We start from the raw sequence: 21,028 nt of genomic DNA on the forward strand, positions 1-21,028 counted from the left end.
TACTCATTAGCACCTTTCATTTGATACCCATATCGTACAAACAAATTCTAGTCATTCCTGGTTCACCTTTATGGCGATATCTCGAAAAGTCGTCCACCTATAGAACTAAGGCCCACTCCCTTTTAAAATACTCATTAACACCTTTCATTTGATACCCATATCGTACAAACAAATTCTAGTCATTCCTGGTTCACCTTTATGTCGATATCTCGAAAAGTCGTCCACCTATAGAACTAAGGCCCACTCCCTTTTAAAATACTCATTAACACCTTTCATTTGATACCCTTATCGTACAAACAAATTCTAGAGAGAGGCCCACTCCCTTTTAAAATACTCATTAACACCTTTCATTTGATATCCATATCGTACAAACAAATTCTAGAGTCACCCCTGATCCACCTCTATGGCGATATCTCGAAATGGCGTCCACCTATAGAACTAAGGCCCACCCCTTTTAAAATACACATTAACACCTTTCATTTGATACCCATATCGTACAAACAAATTCTAGGGTCACCCCTGGTCCACCCTTACGGCGATATCTCGAAAAGAACTAAGTCCACGCCCTTTTAAAATACTCATTAACACCTTTCATTTGGTACCCATATCGTACAAACAAATTCTAGAGTCAGCCCTGGTCCACCTTTATGGCGATATCCATAAATGGTGTCCACCTATATAACTATGGCCCACTCCCTTTTAAAATACTCTTTAATACTTTCCATTTGATACACATGTCATACAAACCCATTCCAGGGTTACCCTAGGTTCATTTTCCAACGTGGTGATTTTCCCTTATTTTGTCTCCATAGCTCTCAACTGGGAGGGTAGAGCCGTGTGTAGAGGTCCACGAGAGTGAGGACTTCCCCACCTGGGAATGGCCAGAGCGATTCTTTTGCATGAGGTTCAAGCAGCTCATTACTGCCGGTCGCTTGCGCCCAAGTATCCTCAGGGTAGCCGCTAAACGGATGTTTAGTGGTGAGCTAATGTGAGAAGGCGACAACCTGGCTAGGCCATTCTGACATAATAAGTTTAAGGGCTAGCCGGGGAGATATCATCGGCAGCGTCTGTACACCTCTAGGTGCGGCTGCAAGCGGTCATCTGTCTTGAAGCAAGCGGCTCGCTATATAAACGTGCAAGTAATATTTTCACCCCCGCTGAGCGGGTTGTGCGCTGGGCTTAGGACCCGCCACGAAAAACCATACTCCAATGAAATATACCAACAAGCCTCGGATGCACTCTCTATTGAAGACGACCATGGCAAACGTTTGAAGGACAATGAATTGAGGGCATGCACCTGGAACGTTCGCTCCCTGAATGGGATTGGTGCAGATGTCCGGCTGGTTGATGTCCTCGTCAAAGCAAAATATGACATCACCGCCATCCAAGAAATGCGTTGGACGAAGCAAGGAAGAAAGAAGATCAAAAATTGTGACATCTATTGGAGTGGCCATACGAATAAGCGCAGTTTCGGCGGCGAATTCGTGGTGGGAGAGAGAGTTTGTCGCCAAGTTCTGGCGTTCACGCTTGTAGACGTGCGTCTCGCCGCTATCCGAATAAAAGCAACATTTTTTAATATATCATTCATCTGCGCCCATGCGCCCACAGAGGAGAAAGACGATGAGGTGAAAGACACTTTTTATGAACAATTAGAACCCACATAAGAGCGCTGCCCTCGTGATGATATAAAAGTCGTGCTTGGCGACTTTAACGCCAGGGTGGGCAAAGAAGGTATTTTTGGCCCTGCAGTCGGAAATTTCAGCCTACACAGTGAAACTTCTCCTAACGGACTGAGGCTGATTGACTTTGTCGGTGCTCGAAACATGGTCATATCCAGCACGAGGTTCATGCATAAAAAGATACACCAAACTACATAGCTGTCTCCTTATCGAAATACTCGCAATCAGATCGATCACGTTGTGATAGACGGGCGGCATGCCTCCAGGGTTTTAGATGTGCGTACGATCCGAGGACCTAACATCGACTCGGACCATTATCTCATTGCAGCCAAAATACGCACCCGCCTCAGCGCGGCTAAAACCAAAGAACAAAAAACATAAGGAAAGCTAGACGTCGAAAACCTTCAATAACAACAGACTGCCAATGATTTCGCAACTCGACTCTCATACCTTCTCTCTGAGAGCACAACTCATCCTGAAGGAATGCAGGAGCAGTGGGAGCATATCTCCAAAGCACTTTGTCGGCGGCCACGAAAAAACAACTGGTACGATGAAGAATGCCGCGTTGCAATCGAAAGAAAAGACGCTGCCTGCAGGGCTACGTTAAAAGCGAGCGCAACAAGGGGAGTGTGTGATCGCTATCGTGAGTTGAAAAGTGAAGCGAGACGCCTTTTCAATAAGAAAAAAGCAGAAGCAGAAAGACGTGAGTGCAGGGAGCTTGAGCTGCAAGCCACCAGGAATAACGCCCGAAAGTTTTACTAAAAAATATGGCGACAGACGGAAGGTTTTAAGACCGGAGCAAACTCCTGTAGAAACGAAAACGGCGACCTTGTAACTGATGTCCAGAGAGTGCTTAGATTATGGAGGGAACACTTCTCTGCTCTTCTAAATGGAGGCAGCAATTCACCGCGCAGAGATGATGAACCCGATCCCGCAATCGATGATGATGGAATATATGTCCCCCCGCCCGATTATGCCGAAGTTAGAATAGCAATAACCAGATTGAAAAACAACAAGGCCGCGGGCGCTGATGGATTGCCTGCGGAGCTATTCAAGTACCACAGCGAGGAGTTGGTAAGGCACATGCAACAGCTTCTTAGCAAAATATGGGTGGACGAGTACATGCCCGACGATTGGAATCTAAGTGTTCTTTGCCCAGTCCACAAGAAGGGGGATACTGCAAAATGCACCAACTATCGTGGAATCAGCCTTCTTAATATCGCATATAAGGTCCTTTCAAGTGTATTGTGCGAAAGATTGAAGCCCACCGTGAAGCGGCTACCATTTCCCAGTGCGCCAAATCTGGGAAAAAACCCGTGAAAAGAGAATCGACACACATCACCTCTTCGTCGATTTTAAAACCGCCTTCGACAGCATGAAAAGGAGCTGCCTATATGCCGCTATGTCTGAGTTTGGTTTCCCCGCAAAACTTATACGGCTGTGCAAAATGACGTTGAGCAACACCATCAGCTCAGTCAGAATTGGGAAGGGCCTCTCCGAGCCGTTCGAAACTAAAAGAGGTTTCGGGGTGACCCCCTATAGTGCGATTTCTTTAATTTGATGCTGGAGAAAATTATACTAGCTGCAGAACTTAACCGCACTGGAACAATATTCTATAAAAGCGTGCAATTACTGGCATATGCTGATGACATTGATATCATCGGCCTAAATACCCGCGCTGTTAGTTCTGCTTACTCCAACCTGGAAAAAGAAGCGGTAAGGATGGGTTTGATGCTGAATGAGGACAAAACGAAGTACCTGCTGTTATCGAGCAAAGAATCAGCGCATACGGGCCTTGGCAACCACGCTACTGTTCGCAGCCATAACTTCGAAATAGTAAAAGACTTCGTTTATTTGGGAACCAGCATCAACACTAGCAACAACATCACCACTGAAATCCAGCAAAGAATCAATCTTGCCAATAAATGCTACTTTGGACTAGGTAGGAAATTTAAAATTAAAGTCCTCTCTCGGCGACCGAAAATCATACTGTACAATTCACATATCGTACCCGTCCTGCTATATGGGGCAGAGGCATGGACCATGACAACAGCAGATGAAGCGGCTTTGGGAGTGTTCGAGAGAAGAGTTCTTCGAAAGATTTATGGACCTCTACGCGTTGGCGATGGCGAGTACCGAAAAAGATTTAATGATGAGCTGTACGACCTCTACACAGACATCCCCATAGTCCAGCGAATTAAAACGCAGCGACAGCGCTGGCTAGGCCATGTTATGCGAATGAAAGATGATGCTCCGGCCAAGAAAGTCATTCTATCGGAACCCGCCTATGGAAGCAGAGGTAGAGGGCGGCCCCCACTCCGTTGGAAGGACCAGGTGAAAAACGATTTAAACTCCCTTGGCGTGATTAATTGGCGCCGATTGGCGGGGCGAAGGAGCGACTGACGCGCCTTGTTGGACGGCCATAACCCTTTAGACGGTTAAGCACCAATTAAGTAAGTAGCTTCTATAACGATAACTGTTTTCTGTGAAAATGGGTGAAATCGGTTGAAGCTACGCCCACTTTTTATACACAGTCGTCCGTCTGTCCTTCCGTTCGGTCGTTAACACGATAACTTTAGCAAAAATCGATATATCTTTACTAAACTCAATTCACGTACTTATCTGAACTCACTTTATCTTGGTATTAAAAATGGGCGAAATCCGACTATGACCACGCCCACTTTTTCGATATCGAAAATTATGAAAAATGAAAAAAAGCCATAATTCTATACCAAATACGAAAACAGGGATGAAACATGGTAATTGTATTGGTTTATTGATTTATCTGTGATTGTTGCCAGCACAATCGAGAAATCCCCCGTGAGAGCGAAAGAATGAGAGCGTAAACAAATGTTTCGTATCAATCACGATTGACACAGCCTTTTTTCATTTGGGACCAAAATTCGTCGAAAAAAAGACCAAATTTCGAAAAAAAGAGCAACATTTTTTTTTATTTAGTGGTATACAAACAATGTAATAATCAACAACTTAAAAAGTATAAAACAACACGACGTTACAAACAAACAAAAAGTGCTTCAATTAAAATTGATGATGATAATTAAATACATTTTATCACTAATGGGCATATTTTTCAGTCTTATACACATATGTATGTGTATATATTTAAAAACTTAAAGCATATACATATGTTTATAATATATTCTGGGCTACCTCGAAAAAAACGTATAATAGAAACAGTTTTATATCGTTCATTGTATAACTTTTCTAGGACCAGCCGACCAAACGTAATGAGGACCTGGGTTTTGCGTACAAAGTTCCTTGGCTAACATTATGTGGTTGATTGAAATAAACTCCAATTTACGGCGTAATTTGGTTTTAATAAGAGACAATTCAAAAAATTGTCGCTCTGCGGCCGCCGAGCTATGTGTCAGACTCAGCAAATCATATTTAAAACAAAGCAATTCTTCAAAACATTTTTCGTTCATACCATTTCTATAAAAGTGTACCTTTTCCCAAAAAGCTAAAACGTCTAAATCACGCTTAAAATCACAATTTAACAGTCTTAAAAGCTTCCATTGTGTAACAGTGGTATCTTTATCGCTCTTTATCAGGTACGAAAAGTTATTTATTAACGGTATTATAGAAGTTTCACTTACAGCTAATACCTTGTCGGGAGTAATTGTATATAAAACTTGTATATCACATCTAGAAAAATTAAAGCGTTTTTGCATTTGCTTTAAGAGTTCAATATATAATCTAAAATATTTTTTTTTTTACCGCAAGTTGTCGTACATCTGTAAAGTTATCGCTTTCAAGAAATACTTCAGCTTTACTTCCGACGAAAAAAATTTGTTGAGGATCCGTAGCTTTCACATGTCATCTATACGCGTCGCTATGGCGCCTTTTGAGTTTTTTCTTTGCAAAAATCATAACTTTTGAACAAATGAAGATATTTTAAAGATTTATACTGCACCTGAAAGCTAATTATTAGGTTGGGTTAAGTTAGGGTGGCTGCCCGAGGGCACACTTAGGCCAGTAGTATTAGGCCCGTTGTGATACCACGAAAAACACCATTACCTTTCCTCTTCGAACCATTTTAAGGACCTGATGAAAGCTACCAGGTCCCTGACGTTATGCTCCACAACCTGGCTCAGATTATCAAGAAATGGAGCTCCCAGAAAGCGCTGCCGTACTCCGCTTAGTGCTGGGCAGTTGCAAATGAGGTGAACCACCGTTTCCTCCTCCTCATCCTCTTTACAACTCCTACAGCAACGACGATAAGGCGCTCCTAGTCTTTCTGCATGCCTACCTATGAGGCAATGACCAGCTAGTGCCCCCACAAGTGTGGCAATTGTATCCATTCTTAGGTTGTACACGTGACGGAGTCTTTTGGGATCCCATTTAGGCCAGGTTTCTTTCGATGTTCGACACCCCGGTGTTTGTAGCCATCTTTCGTCGGCTTGACGGTAGATGTGCTCTTATAGCATTAGCTTGCATGTGGGCAGGGGCATACCTAAACGTTCTTGTCCAGGAAGAACCAGCCTGGTTGTACCCTTCCTAGCGAGTTCATCTGCAATGCAGTTTCCCTCGATATCCCTATGTCCAGAGACCCATGTGAGGTTTACGCGGTTCTGTTGAGCTATCTCTTGAAGAGATCGGTGACAGTTTAGTGCTAGTTCAGAATTGAACGAGTGGGAGCCAAGAGATTCTATGGCAGCTTGGCTGTCGCTGAAGATAAACATTTTTTTGCCGACATTGTATGTCCCTATTCTAGCTGTGGCTTCCTTTATGGCTGCAACTTCTGCCTGGAATACACTGCAGTGTTCGGGTAGTCTGAATGAGAGCTGGAGGTCAAGGTCCCTTGAGTATACTCCACCTCCAACTCTACCGTTTAGCTTGGAGCCGTCAGTTTATATGTAGGGCGGGTCGATTGAAAAATCGCTCATTGCTCTATGAAAATCATATTCTAGGGATCAAAATAAGAAACTTTGCCGAAGAAACCATACCTCTAAAACGAATTCTGGTGCCCCCCAATTTGGGTCCAATTTTTGGGTAGGGGCAAATTTTGAAAAATCCCACTTTGACCCATTTAGAGTGCTCCAATCAAGCCAAATGTATAACCGACCCCCACTAACTTTGGAGGCCCGACCCACCGATGCCATTGGCACACCTCCTGATCCCCCCTGGGGGTTCACCATACAAACATTTCAAAAAATCGCCGGTTTTGCACTTTACATGAAAAAATCAGCTAAATGGCTATGTTTTTTCTTTATTTTTATTTATTTATTTATAATAATATATATTATTTATTTATAATAACATCTATTTTTTCTCTTAAGAAATTTATTTAGTCAGAACATATGTAAATGGAAAAATTAATTTAAGTGAGTTATAGAAAAGAAACTAAAAAAAAAATATTATTTGAAGTCTTTTTTATTTTCAAGTCTGAGCAATTTCGCACGGCTCTCTAATGTCGTCGCCATAACAGCCTCTACATTTTCCGGTATAACCCGTTTGGAAACGCTAGCTAGCAATTGAACAAGTCGTTCCGTTCCTTGTATGTGTGATGGAATTTTTGGATCATTAAACGGTGGATCATCTTGATTTAAATATTCTTTCAATGTATCGTACGGAATGCTTCGCGTGAATGGTGGTTGAAATACGATATTTATATCATTCAAATTGATCATTTCCGTATAACTTGTGCAATTAAAGTTTATATCTCGTCAACATCGGTTCGATAGCGTAGAATTTTCTTGATGGCACAGTCGCGCTTTTCTTTGCTATCACCAAACAACATTGATAACAAGATATTTTCCGAATGCGCATAATATGAATTATCTTTAATTACTTGATTGACAATTTTGCGTAAACGAGGTTCTAGAAATCGTGACCAACCAATGAACCTGGAAAATAATACACTGCCGTACACGACAGAGCTGTAATACTTGATATTGAAGTACATTGGCACATAACATTTAATTATAAATTCAACCAGAATTCTTAAATTTGCATCTGGATTTTCCGTTGTCACATATAATTGCAATAATCTAGCAGCCTTGTTGAGCCACCGAGAATGTACAATTTTCCCTGGTATGATGTTAGCCAGATCCACCGGAACCACGCCGCTAGAAATTGCATGGGCCTTGTCGTACAAGTACTTCGAATCGGTGGAAAAATCAATTTTTTCTGGAGCAGGGAGCATATTTTACAACTCAATTTTCTGGAAGCCCTCCACCACCTGCAAATATATAATAAAATAATTAAAAATGGTTGACAATTATAATAAATGAGTGATAGCAATAACTTACCGGAAAAGTTTCACAAGGTTCGATTTGACGGCTCAGTCTTCCGGTTGCCGATCTTGGTCCAGTGCTGGTTGATTTATCCAAAGCTTCAAACAAATGCCGAAATGGAAGTTCGTTGAAGTGTAGAAGGCAAACGAACCAATGCAATGGTCTTTTTAACAGCAATTCGAATCGTCGTATAATTCCACCGTGTGGGCCAGTATTTGTTGACTCACCGTCAGCGCATATTCCAATTAATGCATCCAGTGATATATTTTTATCATTGAAAAAACCATTTAATTTGGTTGTTTTGTATTCAGAGGTTTCATGTTCCAGTCTTACGTAACCAATCAATTCAGAATTGGGTTATCTCAAAATAACAAGATGAGGATCTTTTACCATCCCAGTATGATACTTCTCATCAATTTTATCTATCGTTAAAGTATCATCTTTTCTGCCATCGAATGAAAACGCTAACAAATTAGTATCATCTAACCGTTTGCGAAGCACTTCTTGTCTGCATTTCTCTTTTTCTCTGCGAACTTTCGATTTATCCATGATGAGAGGTTTCCCATGCTTATCTCTAATTTTAAAATCTTGCAAAAGAGCGGTTCCCAATGCTGATGCTACTCCCTCAGGCACACCAAATCTGTCACATACCAAGGCAAAGTTAAAACAATCGTAACTCTGTGTATTGTGAACTTGTGCTTCTATCCATATCTTCTTGAACCGGTGGCGGTGCCTATGTTGATTCATCGGGATCTTGGTATGTTGGCATTGATGACATAGACGTTGCTCCTTGCTCTTCAGTTTCCATCATAAATACATCCATTGTTAGTCTTCTCTGATTATGTTGATCGTGCATGAACTCTTTGAGGCGTTCGGGAACCCAGCCGCATTTACATGTTCCAATGTAAAAAATTGTTTCCAGAGATTTTACATACTCTGTAAATTGTTGGGTGTTGTTTCTTCTCTTGATTTGCTCTTGATACTTGTCAAGCAATTTATTCAATTTATTAAAAACACTTTTTTCAGCATTATTTCCATACCAAGTTTTTCCCAAATTCCAATCAACTTATCTTGTACTTGAATAGTGAACGATTTATGGGAAAACTTTTTTTGTTTTGTTTTAGCACGTTCGCTTAAGTAAAAATAATATCTCATGATATCCAGATGGGTTGGTAAATTAAGATCAGTTAAATCAGTAGACACACAAAAACAATAACATCATGCTTGGGTATATGACTCATTGGGTTTTCAATAGTTGTTGATGTAGTTGCTTCATCTTGCGGTGTAGAGGATGGTGGATTCATTGTAAACTTTTTGATTTGGAATGGTCACTTCACTTATTATTTTTTTTGAAATATTTTTTTATCTGAAATTAGTACTTCACACTTTGAGTTCTTCACAACGACTTAATGCATTCACAAAAACTGTTGCGTTATATATGGTCTACGAGACGAGGTAATAAGAATGAAATGGTAATTTCAATTCTACCTGCTGTGTCTTGTGGTGGCTTAAAAAAAACAACACAAGCAATTTTACGATCTGCAATTGTGTCACAGTGATACCTTCATTTTTTAAAACGGTTGAATAAAAACCCTACACAGCTATGTTTACGACGTGCAAATTCATCACAGTGATGCCTTGGTTTTAAAAGGGTTGTAAAAACGCTAATTTCTAATAATTTTTTTAATTTCTTTTCTATTACTAAGTTAAATTCATTTTTTCATTTACATATGTTCTGACTAAATACATAAATTTCTAAAGAGAATAATAAACTCCAAAAAGAAAAAACATAGGCATTTCGCTGATTTTTTCATGTAAAGTGTAAAACCGGCGATTTTTTGAAATGTTTGTATGGTGAACCCCCAGGGGGGTTCCAGGGGGTGTGCCACTGGCATCGGTGGGTCGGGCCTCCAAAGTTAGTGGGGGTCGGTCATACATTTGGACTCGATTGGAGCACTTTAAATGGGTCAAAGTGGGATTTTTCAAAATTTGCCCCTACCCAAAAGTTCGACCCAAGTTGGGGGACACCAGAATTTGTTTTAGAGATATGGTTCCTTCTGCAAAGTTTCTTATTTTGATCCCTAGAATATGATTTTCACAGAGCAATGGGCGATTGTTTTGCCTCCCACAAATCGACCCGGCCTATTGTTTAGTATACTTGAGTGTCCTGTGGTCTTGTTATTCCAATACGACAACTCCCTTAGACGCAGGGCTGACGTTGCCGCTGCTCGATGACCAGCTAGATACAATGGAAGGATGTCAAGAATGACCTGAAGAGCTTCGCTAGGCATTGTTCTTAGAGCCCTGCTTATGCTTATCATGCTGGATCTGTGGACTTTACCCAACAAGTTTAGGTTTGACGCCTTGCTCAAGGCTGGCCACCATACGACTACCCCATACAGCAGTATGGGTCTGATAATCGCGGTATAAATCCATCTGCATATGTTGGGAGTGAGTCCCAATTTTTTTCCAATGGCTCTTTTATACGTATATAATGCAATGTACGCTTTCCTTTGTCGCTGAATAACGTTGTCCTTACAGTTGAGCTTTTTGTCTAATTAATTATTTAAACTTTGGACAACTTAAAATACATGGTGCCAGAGTAACAGGGTGCTTCACAATAATTCGTCAAAGTTGAAAAATTGTAGAAAAATACAAAAAAATGTTAAAAAGTGAAGGGACAAACTTTGAAATTTTTTTTTTATGGGGATATTTGAACATGAAATCAGACAAACTTACGATTTGTATGAAGGAGTATGGCTCTACCCACTTATGATTAAAAGTTTTGTCTTAGTAGCTAGGTTATCAATCTCCACCAAACTTGATGGACGCATTACTTCTTTTAAGATGTTATGCTCTTATAAAAGTGATATGTGTACGCTAGGGGATAAGTATATAAACATTGCTTGAAAATTCATTGCATAAATTTACTTACATATTTTTGAAAAATTCAAAAACCAAATATTTTATTAAACTCTTAACTTAGAAAAATTATTAAAAATTGTTCAGTATTATTGTATTTGAGCCAAATATGAACAACTAATAATTTTTTGAGCACTGCCCAGTTATGATAAATAGTTTTATGTTAATAACCGCTTTACCAGTTATATTGATTTCTGTAAAAATTGTTTAATCTTCTGATAGCCAAATCCTAAGCTTTAAAATAAATATGTATAAATGGTGCTTCAAAACTCATTTCAACATTTGATAAATTTTAAAAAGATGTAAAACGAAAATTATATGATTATAATTACTAAATAAAATAACTGTATTATTTATAATAAATAATAAACTTTTATTTATTGATTTCTTTTTTTTTCAATAAAATAACAAAACTTAGTACTAAATAGATTTTTTGCTGTGATAGAAAAAGGTGGATCATTTATTTAATCTTAACGTAGTCTTCGTCACTTCAAAATATATCTAACAAGGAAACCATTTCTGAGCTATAGGTGTCTGTAAGATTTTTTTTGTTACTTTACATGCCTCATGGATGATATGACTGGAACAGATGAGATGGCCACCATGTTGAAAAGGTCCTCGTTTTGTCTTTCTTTTTGTTCTTTATCTTTTGTAGTTTATTTATATTTATTTAAATAATATCGGCCGACGCAATTTAACTGATGACGGCCGAGGATTATTCCAATATTCTGAAGCTTCATCTTTTAAACAGAGGGGAACAATAAAAGCCATAAACATATTACCATCTGTAATTCTTCCATCGTCTACATTTATTCCTTGTTTATACGCGCTGGATCATCAGGACATCCACGACAGCCCCATTTATTTATCAGTGATTTCAACTTTTCTTCAGAAAAATTTTCAAGAGTCGCATAGTCGTATGATCCATTAAGTTTTGGAACTCAACTTCAGCTGATACTTCGGTTAACTTGGCTCTTGGTGGAACTGCTTCTATCTTGGCTTGAGTGATTTGTTTGTATCCAGGGAAAAGATCGGCATTATGTTGCAATAATGACTCACGCAATATATTATCCTTCGATAACCCGAGATCTATAAACAACGCCAAAGACTCTTCAGGAGGTATCTCCTAGGTAGCGCATTTGGGGGTGTGCGAATGTTGTTTTTGAGGGATCACTCGCACTGAACTTGCTAACGCAACTGCTCCTATGATAAGCAACTTGGTGTTTTCTTCGTCCTTTTTATATTTAACAGCCAATGCTTTTGAAAGATGAGACGTGGCGATTGTTCTAGTATAATCTGACAGCTTCCTTTTCCTTGTGTAGGTCGAACATTCTTCTATGGGTTTTGTTGGTCTTCCTCTAGTTCGATTGGTTGATGTGCTAGGCATTTCTGCGTCCAAAAAAGTTTTTACCAGCTAGCCAGCTTTCATGCTTACTTATAAACTTTGAAGTAGAACGACCGACTGCTTGTCATTATACTCAGTTGAGCAGAGCTCACAGAGTATATTAACTTTGATTGGATAACGGTTGGTTGTAAAGGTATAAAGGAATCGAGATAGATATAGAATTCCATATATCAAAATCATCAGTATCGAAAAAAAATTTGATTGAGCCATGTCCGTCCGTCCGTCCGTTAACACGATAACTTGAGTAAATTTTGAGGTGTCTTGACGACATTTGGTATGTAGGTTCCGGGGCACTCATCTCAGATCGCTATTTAAAATGAACGATATCGGACTATAACCACGCCCACTTTTTCGATATCGAAAATTTCGAAAAATCGAAAAAGTGCGATAATTCATTACCAAAGACGGATAAAGCGATGAAACTTGGTAGGTGGGTTGAACTTATGACGCAGAATAGAAAATAAGTAAAATTTTGGACAATCGGCGTGGCACCGCCCACTTTTAAAAGAAGGTAATTTAGTAGTTATGCAAGCTGTAATTTAGCAGTTGTTGAAGATATCATGATGAAATTTGGCAGGAACGTTACTTGTATTACTATATGTATGCTTTATAAAAATTAGCAAAATCGGAGAACGACCACGCCCACTTTAAAAAAAATTTTTTTTTTAAGTGAAATTTTTACAAACAATTTAATATCTTTACAGTATATAAGTAAATTATGTCAACATTCAACTCCAGTAATGACATGGTGCAACAAAATACAAAAACAAAAGAAAATTTCAAAATGGGCGTGGCTCCGCCCTTTTTCATTTGATTTGTCTAGGATACATTTAATGCCATAAGTCGAACAAATATTTACCAACCCTTGTGAAATTTGGTAGGCGCTTAGATTCTAGGACGATAACTGTTTCCTGTGAAAAAGGGCGAAATCGGTTGAAACCACGCCCAGTTTTTATACACAGTAGATCGTCTGTCCTTCCGCTTGGCCGTTAACACGATACCTTGAGCAAAAATCGACATATCTTTACTAAACTCAGTTCACATAATTATCTGAACACACTTTGTATTGGTACAAAAACTGGCCGAAATCCGACTATGACCACGCCCACTTTTTCGATTTCGAAAATTACGAAAAATGAAAAAAATGCCATAATTCTATACCAAATACGAAAAAAGGGATGAAACATGGTAATTTCATTGGTTTATTGACGCAAAATATAACTTTAGAAAAAAACTTTGTAAAATGGGTGTGACACCTACCTATTAAGTAGAAGAAAATGAAAAAGTTCTGCAGGGCGAAATCGAAAGCCCTTGGAATCATGGCAGGAATACTGTTCGTGGTATTACATATATAAATAAATTAGCGGTACCCGACAGATGATGTTCTGGCTCACCCTGGTCCACATTTTGGTCGAAATCTCGAAAACGGCTTCACATATACAACTATGACCACTCCCTTTTAAAATCGTTATTAATACCTTTAATTTGACACCCATATTGTACAAACACATTATAGAGTCACCTCTGGTCCACCTTTATGGCGATATATCGAAAAGGCGTCCACCTATAGAACTAAGGCCCACTCCCTTTTAAAATACTCATTATCACCTTTCGTTTAATTCTCATAATGTACAAACGCATTCTAGAGTCAACCCTGGTCCACCTTTATAACGATATCCCGAAAAGGCGTCCGCCTATAGAACTAAGGCCCACTCCCTTTTAAAATCCTCATTAACACCTTTCGTTTGATACCCATATTGTATAGACGAATTCTAGAGTCATCCCTGGTCCACCTTTATGGCGATATCTCCAAAAGACGTACACCTATAAAACTAAGGCCCACTCCCTTTTAAAATACTCATTAACACCTTTCATTTGATACCCATATCGCACAAACAAATTCTAGAGTCACCCCTGGTCCACCTTTATATCGATATTTCGAAAAGGCGTCCACCCATAGAACTAATGCCCACTCCCGTTTAAAATACTCATTAATATCTTTCATTTGATGCCCATATTGTATAAACGCATTCTAGAGTCATCCGTGGTCCACCTTTATGGCGATATCTCCAAAAAGGCGTCCACCTATAAAACTAAGGCCCACTCCCTTTTAAAATACTCATTAACACCTTTCATTTGATACCCATATCGTACAAACAAATTCTAGAGTCACCCCTGGTCCACCTTTATGGCGATATCTCGAAAAGGCGTCTACCAATAGAACTAAGGTCCACTCCCTTTTAAAATACTCATTAACACCTTTCTTTTGATACCCATATCGTACAAACAATTTCTAGAATCACCCCTGGTCCACCTTTATGGCAATATCTCGAAAAGGCGTCCACCCATAGAACTAAGGCCCACTCCCTTTTAAAATACTCAATAACACCTTTCGTTTGATACCAAAATTGTACAAACGCATTCTAGAGTCACCCCTGGTCCACCTTTATAACGATATCATTAAAAAGGCGTCCACCTATAGAGCTAAGGCCCACTCCCTTTTAAAATACTCATTAACACCTTTCATTTGATACCCATATCGTACAAACAAATTCTAGAGTCACCCCTGGTCCACCTTTATGGCGATATCTCGAAAAAGCGTCCACCTATAGAACTAAGGCTCACTCCCTTTTAAAATACTCATTAACACCTTTCATTTGATACCCATATCGTACAAACAAATTCTAGTGTGTCCCCTGGTCCACCTTAATGGCGATATCTCGAAAAGGCGTCCACCTATAGAACTAAGGCCCACTCCCTTTTAAAATACTCATTAACACCTTTCATTTGATACCCATATCGTACAAACAACACATTCCGGGGTTACCCTAGGTTCATTTTCCTACATGGTGATTTTCCCTTATTTTGTCTCCATAGCTCTCAACTGAGTATGTAATGTTCGGTTACACCCGAACTTAGCCTTCCTTACTTGTTTTCTTTGTATTGGAATGTAGAAGAAGCCAATTTTTTCTTTCAAGTATTCGTCTTCTTTTTTGCATGCTGCATTTGGTAATTCTGTCATAATAACCTGAACGAACTCCGCTTTTGTCTTTGAAGCTTTGAACACCTCAAATAGTTTGGAGTTAGCTAGACACATATTAAAATGTGCCATCGTGTATATCTTACTAAAGAAATATGTGAGCTATATTTATGTTTATTTAAATAAACAGAATACTTTAGTCTATAGACTCCAAAAAACGACTGATTTTGGGCGTTGTATTAAACATTGCTTTATATACTCGAATTATGGAAATGAGTTCCAGGTATGTTATGCAGCTTGTAACCTAAAAATTTAGTTTTATAAACAAACTCCAACAGCAAAAGTGACCGTACTATATTCGCCTTCTTCTTACCTATACCTACTGAGGCGCGTATTTATACCCAAGGTTGCTTCACTTTATTTGATGTAAAAAGTAAAATCGCAGCTGGATGCAAGTAGACCTTATGAGTTCAGGTAACTGAATATTTAGCAAATACCTACTGTAAATTTCACGGATACCCTTTTTGTCCATTTTTTTTCTTTTCCATCAAGTTCGAAAAAGGTCCTAGAAATAGGCTTTCCGAAAAACAGGTAGATCTAACAACTTTTATAAAAAAAAAAACAAATTTTATGTTTTGCTTCAACCTAGAATTAAATTTCCTTTCGTTATAATGCAAGAAAGCAGTAGCAGGCCATTTTATTTAGAGACAGCAATTTTTAATACAACAAAAAAGAACAAAAACCACAAATTTTTCTAAGTGTTAAAAATTAATCAACTTTGAGCGGCTCTACCTCCTAAAGTATCATTTTCTGTTTAAAAAGACTCATATATTCGTAATCAATGCAAAATTCTCTATGAAATACATGTATTAGGTTTATCGAACGCTTTCATGAAATTTTTGCTTTTTGCCAGGTTTTTCGGGCAGAAGCGCCATAGTGCGACGTGTGTAACGTACGTATATGTATGCCGTACGTACACACGTTTGAGCGTAATTTATGCCCGTAGTGGCAACGAAAAGACTGTTGCCTTTGACCTGTTTGAATGCATGCTTATGGAAACATCAACTTTTTCTATTTTAAATTTTGATGTTGTAAAGAGCTGGAATTAATATTAAATAAGTATAAATAGACTACATATTTATAATCTGCACCTCAACATAATTATTTCCACAATATTTCAAGCCTTTATTAGGTGTTTTTGCATAAAAACTGCAAACTGTCAAAACTTAGCGCGTAAAAGTTTACTAGGCAACTCTATTTAGTGAGAGAGCGATCAGCTTACGTTCTTACGGAAAAAAACAAAATTGTTTTGATTTCTACATTCTAGTCTACGTACGTACGTGCGTTGAACGTCGGTGAGTTTTCGTTTACATTGCACATTCATAAGATAGGTCGTGTCAGCTAACACGTTTTTATACTCAGTTGAGCAGAGCTCACAGAGTATATTAACTTTGATTGGATAATGGTTGGTTGTGCAGGTATAAAGGAATCGAGATATATATAGACTTCCATATATCAAAATCATCAGTATGGAAAAAAAATTTGATTGAGCCATGTCCGTCCGTCCGTCCGTCCGTTAACATGATTACTTGAGTAAATTTTGAGGTATCTTGATGAAATTTGGTATGTAGGTTCCTGGGCACTCATCTCAGATCGCTATTTAAAATAGACGATATCGGACTATAACCACCGCCCACTTTTTCGATATCGAAAAAGTGCGATAATTCATTACCAAATATGTATAAAACGATGAAGCTTGATAGGTGAGTTGAACTTATGACGCAGAATAGAAAATTAGTAAAATTTTGGCCAATGGGAGTGGCACCGCCCACTTTTAAAAGAAGGTAATTTAGAAGTTTTGCAAGCTGTAATTTGGCGGTCGTTGAAGATATCATGATGAAATTTGGTAGAAACGTTACTCCTATTACTATATGTATGCTTGCCCACTTTTAAAAAAATTTTTTTTTTAAATCAAATTTTGAAAGAAAAGTTAATATCTTTACAGATATAAGTAAATTATGTCAGCATTCAACTCCAGTAATGATATGGTGCAACAAAATACAAGAATAAAAAAAAAATTCAAAATGGGCGTCGCTCCGCCCTTTTTCATTTAATTTGTCTAGGATACTTTTAATGTCATAAGTCCAACAAAAAGTTACCAATCCTTGTGAAATTTGGTAGAGGTTTAGATTCGAGGACGTTAACTGTTTTCTGTGAAAAAGGGCGAAATCGGTTGAAGCCACGCCCAACTTTTATACACAGTTGACCGTCTGTCCTTCCGCTCGGCCGTTAACACGATGACTTGAGCAAAAATCGATATATCTTTACTAAACTCAGTTCACGTACTTATCTGAACTCATTTTGTATTGGTGTAAAAAAATGGCCGAAATCCGATTATAACCACGCCCACTCTTTCGATATCGAAAATTACAAAAATTAAAAAAATGCCATAATTATATACCAAATACGAAAAAAGGGATGAAACATGGTAATTGGATTGGCCTATTGACGCAAAATATAACTTTAGAAAAAAACTTTGTAAAATGGGTGTGACACCTGCCATATGAAGTAGAAGAAAATGAAAAAGTTCTGCAGGGCGAAGTCGAAAGCCCTTGGAATCTTGGCAGGAATACTGTGATATCTCGAAAACGCCTTCACATATACAACTACCACCACTCCCTTTTAAAACCCTCATTAATACCTTTAATTTGATACCCATATCGAACAAACACATTATAGAGTCACCCCTGGTCCACGTTTATGGTGATATCTCGAAAAGGCGTCCACCTATAGAACTAAGGCCCGCTCCCTTTAAAATACTCATTAACACATTTCGTTTGATACCCATATCGTACAAGCACATTCTAGAGTCACCCCTGGTCCACCTTTATGGCGATATCTCGAAAAGGCGTCCACCAATAGAACTAAGGCCCACTTCCTTTTAAAATACTCATTAACACCTTTCATTTGATACCCATTTCGTACAAACACATTCTAGATTCACCCCTGGTCCACCTTTATGGCGATATCTCGAAAAGGCGTCCACCTATAGAACTAAGGCCCACTCCCTTTAAAAGACTCATTAAGACCTTTCATTTGATACTCATATCGTACAAATACATTCTAGAATCACCCCTGGTCCACCTTTATGGCGATATCTCGAAAAGGCGTCCACCTATAGAACTAAGGCCCACTCCCTTTAAAAGACTCATTAACACCTTTCATTTGATTCTCATATCGTACAAATACATTCTAGAGTCACCCATGGTCCACCTTTATGGCGATATCTCGAAAAGGCGTCCACCTATAGAACTAAGGCCCACTTCCTTTAAAATACTCATTAACACCTTTCATTTGATACACATATCGTACAAACAAATTCTAGAGTCAACCCTGATCCACCTTTATGGCGATATCCCTAAATGGCGTCGACCTATAGTACTATGGCCCACTCCCTCATAAAATACTCTTTAATATCTTTCATTTGATACACATGTCATACAAACACATACCAGGGTTACCCTCTGTTCATTTCCTACATGGTTATTTTCCCTCATGTTGTCACCATAGCTCTCAACTGAGTATGTAATGTTAAGTTACATCCGAACTTAACCTTCCTTACTTTTTTGTACGTACGTTTGTGGGCAACTGCAGCTTAACTCATTCAATAAACGAAATAGCGAAGCAATTCGTGTGAATCGAAGCAGCACAACTGTGCTATGCAATGAAGAGCCCTGCTCTAGAGCATATTGTACGGTGACCACGGCGACAAATTGAAAAACCTACTGCCATTAAGAAAAGTGTCAGACTTCGTTTATTTTAAAACCAACAATTTTCAACAAATGCCGCATTGTACTGTGTAGTCAATTGAAACCAAAAGTGTTCTCACATCAGATGAGGCGGCTCTAGGAGTGGTCGAGAGAAAAGTCCTTCGAAAGATTTATGGCACACAATCATGGAGGTGGAACAATTAGTTGCCTTAAAAATGAAAAGATCAACTTCATTCAACTATTATTTGATGTGTCTGCAACGATGTATAGCGATAAGTAACGCAAAAATAATTTCAAAAAACTTTCAAAAAATAACGAAATTAATATTCGAAATACATTTTTATTCTTTCGAAAAGGTTACAGTTTGCAGGAATAAACAGAAATTGCGGAAAATATTTTAAAGCTTAAAGTATTAAAATTTAGTCGATTTAGTTTGCGTTCTCGAAATTAAGATAAAACTCGAATAAAAAAATTTAAAAAATTTTTAGGTTAAACGGGTTTATTGAAAACCATACCTACTTACATTAAGTAATAATAATACTAAAAGCTAGAAAATAATTGAGTAAGTCCTAGGTACTAGTCATCACACCCCTCATCAATCTACGGCGTTGATCAAACAATTAAATAAAAGCGTTGGGCGTGAAATTTCTAAAAATATGAGGCGTAGCATAACCTGATTAAGGTTCAGTTGGTCGTATTTATCAATAGAAATTTGACGCGTACAACGCTTTTATTTAATTGTCTGATTAACGCCTTAGATTGATGAGGAGTGTGATGAGGGTACTAGGTACTAGACCTATCTAATTATTTTTTAACTTTTGGTATCATTATTACTTAATGTAAGTATAGTTTTCAAAAAAGCGTTTAACTAATAATTTTTTTAAATTATTTTATTTTCAAGCTTTTAGTTTTTATTTAATTGCCTATTATTTCTCATTCTATTTAGTTCATTTAGTTAATAATTTTTACAAGGCCTCTTTCCTGACAATTTGTTACAATATAAGTCCTCAATACATAATCCTTCCAAAAACTTTACTCGACTCAGCGCCACGTACGCTTGGTAGTAAAATATTTGTATGTCACTTCTACCGGACTATATTAATATTTGGTCCAAATATGATTCAAAATTGAATATCTCGATCCTGACCGCACCTAGCGGAATTTTTTTTATAAAGCGATTTCTATTCATGTATGTATTATGTGTTCCAAATATGAGCCAAATCGGACCACAACTCCGATTTTTTTTGTATCCCGATCCTTGCGCCACCTGGCGGCGATTTTTTCATAGGTCGCTTTCAATTTATGTATTCTGTGTTCCAAATATGAGCCAAATCGGACCACAAATACGATTTCTTGAAATATTTCGATCCATGCGCCACCTAAACAACGGCCGGCCGGTACACATAGTCAAACTGAATAAAACCGTTTAAAAACATTAAACTTACTAAATTATACATATTATATAAAGTCCATGGAAACTGGCAGTGTCAACAGGGGCGGACCATATGGAGATTGATGTTAACATAACAAATGCAAATATGGTTGGTGTGACGTGGAGACACATCGCATGCAGGACATACATTACGTATGTCGGGGTTGATTTTGGACGAATAAGAGTTTAACCTGTTACGGAACCCAGAACTAAGTTGGGCCAGGGTGACTCGTGTCTCCCTTGATTGAGTGCTCTCTTTTTCTGCAAGAGTAGGATATTACATATTGATAACGGAGGCCTCCTTACGGAGGCCTCCTTATGCATGTCTCGATCAAACAGCTGTGTTAGCAGATGGCGGATCTCATAATAGTGCTTTTGGAGATGTTCCCTTCACCCCCGTTGAGGCGGGGCTAGATCAAGCATTTGTTTGCTAGGGTGTCCTGATTTGTGACAGTTTTGCAAAAACTGCCTGTTAAGCATTGTGTTGTGCTCTTTAATGCTGAGCTCTTTGGCCCCACTATGTAGGTGGTGTTCAATGGTCATAGGGAGACGTCCCGTGGCAGTTCTAATTGCATAATTTTGA

The 21,028-nt window shown here is 38.5% G+C and overlaps 1 protein-coding gene and 1 pseudogene across 7 annotated transcripts in view; both read left to right on the forward strand.

Moving 5' to 3' along the window:
- Positions 1–21,028, forward strand: part of bru1 (bruno 1) — a 956,171-nt gene that overhangs the window by 642,467 nt on the left and 292,676 nt on the right. The window lies entirely within an intron of this gene.
- Positions 1,210–19,921, forward strand: LOC137240076 (craniofacial development protein 2-like; annotated as a pseudogene).

This window comes from Eurosta solidaginis, chromosome 2 (assembly GCF_040869045.1).
Source record: "Eurosta solidaginis isolate ZX-2024a chromosome 2, ASM4086904v1, whole genome shotgun sequence".
In the NCBI taxonomy this organism is placed as follows: Eukaryota; Metazoa; Arthropoda; class Insecta; order Diptera; family Tephritidae; genus Eurosta; species Eurosta solidaginis.